Source organism: Salvia splendens, chromosome 2 (genome assembly GCF_004379255.2).
Source record: "Salvia splendens isolate huo1 chromosome 2, SspV2, whole genome shotgun sequence".
NCBI classification, from domain to species: domain Eukaryota; kingdom Viridiplantae; phylum Streptophyta; class Magnoliopsida; order Lamiales; family Lamiaceae; genus Salvia; species Salvia splendens.
The window spans coordinates 13,648,864-13,656,630 of record NC_056033.1 but is presented as its reverse complement, the minus strand read 5'-3'; the positions used below and the strand labels follow the sequence as shown (position 1 = coordinate 13,656,630).

Sequence of the window (7,767 nt, the reverse complement as noted above, 5' to 3'; positions counted from 1 at the left end):
ACTTCCTCTCGGTTCCGATTGATGTACTTCCGGGAGCGTCGTGGGGGTGGCGCGGCTTTCTCCGCCTCTCGTCGTTGATCTTCTTCAAGTGATTGTTCCATTAATTGACGCATTTGCTCAAAAGGATCCATTTGTTTGAGTTGATTTAAGATAGAAATTGGAGTGATAGAGAGGATTTGAGAGGAATAGATGTGTGTTTGTGTGTGAAATGAGTATGAAATAGGATTATTTATAGAGTAAATAAATAGAAAAAAATTAAAAAATAAAAATAAAAAATTAACGGTAACATTACCGTTTGAAAAATAATTTTTTTTAAAAAAATGAATTATTGCATCATCCATGACGACGCCCACTCGCGGGCCAGTGAGTGGGCGTCACGCATGCATCGGGGGCGCGCCACGTCGCCCGGGCTCGTGATGGGCCGGCGCGTCCCTTGTCTCGCGGATACGGGCTACGGGATGGGCTGGGGACGGGCTACGGGACGGGACGAACGTTGCAACGCGTCCCGGGGCGGAACGCGAGCCACGCGCGGGACGCCTAGTGGATGCTGTAAATCTTATGCAACTTTCATTCACTGGTTTCTCATTTCAAGTCAAAGAATGCATTTAATAAAGCTGATAACTTGTTTCATAAGGCATATTATTACGTGATGGGCAAATGAAACAGTCTCAATCATGGAACCATTCCAACAACCAAAGTGTTTGACATCCAATACAACGCGTTTTCTCCCATTTATGCATGTTCATCCAAAAAATATGAGTTAACAATCGCTAGAACGAGAAAGTTGACTTTGTGTGCACCAACAATACTTCAAGTAACTTTGTACACAATAAAAAAAAAAATCACTAATCCAACTATTCTGATTGAAGAAACAAAAATGAAGAATTGTCCCTAAAAAACATTCTCAGCAACATAAGCCACAGCCTGACTGCAGTTGTTGACGAAATCTGCGAGAATCTTGCCAAGCATCTCTGTGAACGCGTCCAACACCTCCGGTACATCTTTCAACGCATCTTCAAACGACGTTTTCGACTTCTCCAACAGCCCGGCCACGGCTGCAGCCAGCCCAGACGAAGAGGAAAACAGGCCTTCCTTGACAAGATCGAAGAAGGAGGAGAAGACAGAGACGACTGCATCGACTATGAGGTTCATCAACATCTCCATGCATTTCGTGATCAGCTCCTTGACTTGATCTAGAAGGCGCTGGCTGCTCTCGCCTTGGACTTTCATAGCTTGGATCATCTGCACGACCACGTGGGCTGCTCCGTTGAAGATGAGGCGCGTCAGCAGGCTTGAGAGGGCGGTCACGAGGGAGAAGATGAGCTTGAGGAGGAACACAGCCATTGATGATAGGAGGAGAGGGAGTTTCTTGAAATGAGCGTTGAATTTTGAGTTTAGGTGATGATATGTATGTATTTTTAGAGGGGTAGTTGTTGTCCTCACATATTAACAACTCAAAGTCATCAAGGAAATTAATTTCCTAAGTGGAGAATCTATTCTTAACAAAAATTGAGGTTGATGAATGACTGGCAGAAAACTATGTTAATAATAATAATACTAGCATAGCAGATTCTAGAATTAATGAGGTAGATAAAAGTAAGATATGAATCTATTGTTTAACGTGTAGCATAAAATATAAATATATACATCACCTCAATGTATGAAAGCATCCTCTCCTACTCAAAAAAGGAGCACAGAAAGCGCTGCAGTCAGCTGTCATCGAGCATATATACATCGCTCACAAAGTTCTCTGCATTCCAGCAAAAGTCTCTTCAGGAGGTAGTAAGTGAAAGATTAATGGGCTAGATTAGATTAATAGGAAATAATTCTATTGGACTTGGTCCAATGTTACATTTATTCTATTATATATATACTCTATTGTAGAGAATAGGAGAAACAGAAAAACCTAATTCTCTAAGAGAGAAAAGCGGCGCTACGTTCACAAGATATTTCCTAGCTTTCTCTATAGAACGATTGTATCGAGGAATTGTTCCTGCATCGGATCAGAATACACGTGGACCTCAATAGTAGTGGATTCAACTTGCAGGACACAATCTTTGAAGAAAAATATGATTATTAATCTAGATCTGTTATTCTTGTCTGCAATTTCCGCTGCGCTCATTAGATGAATACAAGAATTCCTAACAGTAAGCGCGTCATCTTTTTTAAGCATTCCCGTCTGGCTCATGCCTTTCATTCTTAAGAAGTTTGTCCTTATCCTAAAAACAAAACAGGAAAAGTGTCTTGTGGCGAGTATGGTGATTGATTGGTGTTGCGACTAGGGACTATCTAGTTACTACATGTCAATATGTCATCAACAACACTCCATTTATTTCTATCGAATTTATGTATCGTCAAGTGGAGCCAAGCTTTCTTTCCAACATAAATTTCCCCCGATGCCATTGCATTGCTCTCGGATTGATATATTCTCGCTTAAGATAAAACCATTTTCACATACTCCATTTGTGTAGAAGCATTTCAAATTCACATATTGTTTTTTTTTTTTTGGTTTAAAGTTTACATTATTCTTTCTCTTCATATCTCTTACTAATAACACAGTTTTCTTAAATCTCGTATGTACTACACACAGGACCGAGGAAGTACGGATTATTATTTTGTCCTGTGCCAGATCTACTTTTCCAATAGTAGTGATGGGTTATTGAGCTCATTTTTGTGGCTTGGAAATAGAGAGTTCTACATGAAATCCCAGAAGAAGAAGGGCAAGGCCGCAGGTGATGCATAGCAGCATAGATATGGACTTATTCAAAGTTTAAAAACAATACTCTAGTACTATAATTCAAGGATCAGATAAAAAAAAATAGTACTTCAAACTTCAAAGTTAGGTAAAGGTAAATTGGTAATATGTGATGGATACATTCACCGAAATTCTGTGTTTTAACTGTCTGCTGTTTAATTTGCCGTGTTCACAATCATTACTACCAAATCCTGAAATATCGACGTTGAACTAAAGCTAATTGATGGCTATTTTAACCATGAAATTATAACTATCTACATTACCAACATCCTGTAAGTTAGAAATGGAACAATAATATCTAAGTGGGGGATCATATGAAACTGTTGTTTGGGGATGGGAGGATATTTTTGTAGACGCGTAGGAAAAGATACGATTTTCATATACAATAGACATCGTATGAGCAAATGTTCATCCAAGTGAAAATGTTTCATTTTCAATTGAAAAATTACAAATAATTGTACATCATCCGCCAATTACTACATTAAAGAATGGATAAATATCGAGATCTTACTTAGAAAAATAGTCCCTCAACTCGCCCAAAACTATAATTACACCCAATTAACAATATACTCTATAAATGACTCCAACTATTCCCGCTATCCACAAGTACTATTCTCATAACCCCATTTTCAAACCTAAAATAAGGCATATAGTAACGAACCTGTACCCAATTCTGGGATGAATATTTATACATCGAAACACAATGCTTCATACTTCTGCACGTTGAGCAAATGTTTGATAAATGCACCCGCCTCCGAAAGACAGGTTCATCGCCACAGCACAGATCAAAATACAACACTTATCTTCGAGGTGTTAAAGAAGGTTTGGTAAAATTAGCTCACTTGCTCTCCAATCAAATCAAGACCAACGACGAGAAAAGCGATCCCTTGAAACAAGAGGAAATAGAAGTGAATTCCTTGGGCAGACATCAAGCTTCTCACCGAGGCAGCAAGTAAGATAACTGCGAGGGCGAGTTCCTTCCTGTATAGACGATTTCCTTTTTTTCTTCCCATTTTTCTTTGTCATCTCAGCTAGACTCGAGTCAGAGGAGGACTTATGCAGAGTGGTGGGTTCGTTTTCCCAACTTGAGGGGAAAGAAAGTGTATAGAAGGAAAATGCTAATGAATTGCACTAGAGCCTCGTCTTCGTGTGAGAGGTGTACTCCAATATAATTTTGTATGGCTCTTCTCCATGTATAATTGGCTGATTTAGTCCTTGAAGCATTTATCTAACAAATGAATAAAATATCCACAACATGGGAGACTGATCGGATAGCTTTAGAGGAATGAGTTCGTAGCCAAAAAGGTTAACTACTTAAGAGTTAATAAAGTTCAATTATGCCTCCTCTTATACTATGTAAATGTTCCAAATAACTGTTTCAGCTATCTAAACCTAAAAATGGGTAGAGCGATACAGAATGAGAGAACATCCAAAATAATTCACCATTTCCTTTCTTTCCCATTAATTTAGCATGGATGTTTCAGTTTATCATATGGAAGACGAGGCTGGATAGAACTACAAACCTTGAAACACAAACGGAATAATTGCATGGGTCCTGAATGCCACCGATATTGCTGTTTCTTGTATGCTTCATACGACTCAGGAAGTTCGCAGAGGCACTGCAGAAGAAATGAGCATGCACAATTACAATTTACAACAGCTTCTAGTGCAATAACAACTATTGATTATTCTTGTGAAGGCAAAATAAACCTGAACATCATTTAGATAAATGAATCTCCAACCACACAAGTGGGCCCGAACAGCAATATCCATGTCTTCAACACTTGTTCTATCTAACCAGCCACCACAGTCTTCTAGGGCTTTAATTCTCCAAACACCAGCAGTGCCATTAAAACCAAAAAAGTTGATGAATCACCCATTAACCTGTTGTTCTACTTCAAAATGGAAGGCCAGATTTATGTGCTGTAATCTTGTAAGCAGATTCTCATCCTTGTTGACAAAACCCCACCTGGTTTGTACCAGTGCGAGGTCGTCTTTGCCCTTCATAATCCATGACTAATGAGAGCTCATTTAACAGGCTTGAACTACTAAAATCATGTGCATGCTGCCTCATTATTTGCAAACAGAAATGTAGTTCAGCGCAGATTACAAAGCACGATGGATATCTCGGAATGTGTGGCAAACACATTGCAAAGGAGGATAAAAGTATGTTCCTAAAATATCACGCCTTCAAAGATAGTTACCCTATGCATTATGATTTTTTTACCAGCATTACATAGCTCTTAAGTAGATAACATGCAGTTACTTCATGACGCAATATTGAAACAAATTTAACGCTATAGATATTTCTAACTCTTTCCTTGCTACACTAGTTTTTGAATTCATTTAACAAGAGGCGAAAAGATTACCTTAAAGTACGGAATAGTTTTCTTCAGAAAATCTGGTCCCGGCTGAAAATCCGCATCAAAGATGGCTACAAACTCATAATTTTTCACATAATCACAACTCATTGCAGATCTAAGGTTCCCTGCTTTGTAGCCTGTACGAATGAGACGATGTCTATAAATTATGTGCACGCCTCTTTGTTGCCATTTCTGGCCAATCCTGGACACATACTGCTCCAATAGATTGTTGGTATACCTAAGCTCTCTAATCAAACTTAACAAACAGGCATTTACTACTAACAGACGCATAAGTTGATAAACAATGTATATTTACTTCAACAAGTAAGACTCCTAAATTAATTAAACAAAATGACTAAATTTTCAGTAGGGATATGAAACCTACAGCTTCTTACCTCCCTCTCATTGCACATTGGAATCTGCACCATTACCATCGGATAGCTCTCCAAACCCGTGCCCTCCTTCTCATCACCTACGCTATAATCCGTCTCTGCTACAGGTCTCAATCCTCTAATCTTAATGTAGAAACAACCGAGCACCAAAACGAATCTGTCGACAGACTGTATCATAAACACAACAATGCACGCATTCGTCAAGTTCTGCAGCATCGGCGCCAGATAATAAGCCCTAATCTTCAACCACTTGGCATAAACATACTCCACTGAGTACTCAATTTCAGATTCCAAGCTAGGAGGACTGAAATGCCATCCTTTGAAGTACGCAACCAGCTCGAACGAGAGGAGGAAGACGGTCAGCACCAGGAAGAGCTTGATGACCTTATAAAGCTTCGATTCCGTCCGATTCGCCGCAGGCGCGGAGGCGATGCGCCGACGCTCCGTGCGGACGAGCGTGATGCAGTCGCTCATGAGGAACGCGAACGAGTGCGCGATTTAGTGCAGCTTGAGGAGGTAAATCCACGACAGCTGCCGCGCGCTGCGCGAGCGGTCCTTCCCGGCGGCGGGTGACGCGGGGCCGTGGATGTCGACGGATTGGAATCTGGAGACTTCGGAGGCGGAGGAAGGCAGCAAGTGGTCGACGGCGGTTTCCTTGGCGAGCTGCTTGTTCCACCATTCCTGAAACTCGTAGTTCGGTGGACGAGACTTGTAGATGCAAGCTTGCGTGTACGTATAGATCGGTGGAGAGGATCTGCTCGTGGATTGTATCAATGGCGGATCACCGCACGCAGTGTGTGGTGCTGGTGTGTGTGAATTTGGGACTGGGAGATGGCCAAATTCCACAAAACTACCTCCTGGGAGCTAGTATCCGCCATTTGTACCCGAAAAAAAAATTTTCCGGAAAGGGGAAAGACGCGAGAGCCTTTTGCGTGTTTAAATGATACACGCATGAGAGGAATGCGTGTTTAATGATACATGCATTAGGCAAATGCGTCTTTGCCTTGGACACAAAAAGCCCACGCTGCTTCTGCCTGTCATTCGCCGAACACGAAAACCCAGTCCACGCTGCATTTCTTTCTCTCTCCGATTAAAATGCTAGTACGAAGGAATGTCCTGCTTTCGCCTGCTGCAGCATTCCCGCCGCCTCTAACTCCACATAGCTAAGCATGATGGAGTACGTACTAAACAAGCCCAACAGCAGTAAAGCCCATCAGCCTAAAGCCCAAGAAAGAGTATCAGTTCGGCGTTACCAAAGAGTTCGGCCCCAGCCTATAGCTCGGTAAAAGCCGACCAATCAAGCTCTACAAAGCTGCTCGGCAATAGTTCAGCAGTTCGGTCTCAGCATCGGCAAAAGCTGCTCGGCAATACCGAACTGGGAGCCACGACCTCCACTACACGATCTATCTAGTGGTGGACCCATGCAGGCTCTCATGACCTCCACGACATCCACGACATAATTACTGATGATGTAAGCCACTGCCTAGTCAGTGGCCATGCAGGATCTCATGACCTCCATGACCTCCACGACTTAGGGTGGTGATGCAAGCCACGATCTCAGTTCAATATATAAATAGAACTTAGATCTGATAGACCAGGATTTACTAACTCTAGAGATAAAAAGATCATATAGCAAGTCTGTGTTGTAAGCTGTAATCCCAGATCAAGCAATACAATCTTGCCCTCCCTTCTTCCCGTGGACGTAGATTTACTTCAGTAAATCGAACCACGTAAATTCTTTGTGTCGTAATCTTTATCTTCTACCAGCATTTACAAACATCAGAAATTCGCGGATTCATCACTTGCGCCGTCTGTGGGAAACCAGAGAACCAAATCTGTGATAAAGCGAATTTTTGATCCTTTTTCCACCACTAAAAAAAATGCATACCAGATCACATAACACCCGTGCCTCCGTCCGTGATAACCATGAGGAAGCTAATCCAGCAGCCCATAGGCCTGGAAAGCAGCCTCGTGAGAAATCTGTCTCCAGTTCTCACGAAGAAGGAACAAGCCACTCCAGGAGAGATCGCACCGAGTCTTCCCAGCAGCCCGATTTAAATGAAGCTGTCAAGCTGTTCTTGGCCGAGAAGCAGGAGGAGTTCTTAACCTTCCTGCAGAAGAGCCAACAGCCGGAGAAGACAACGGCGGATTCTCCCTCCTCATCCAGACATGAAAGTCACTACCGCAGTAGTGACGTGTCTTCCAGGAGAAAGAATCCTCAACCCCGACATGTTCCTGTTCCTCCTCGGTACCGGAA

The 7,767-nt window shown here is 41.9% G+C and overlaps 1 pseudogene; it reads right to left on the bottom strand.

Annotated features, from left to right (window-relative positions):
• Positions 1-3,187: 3,187 nt before the first annotated feature.
• On the bottom strand, positions 3,188-6,681 carry LOC121774149 (annotated as a pseudogene).
• Between the last annotated feature and the right edge of the window lie 1,086 nt (positions 6,682-7,767).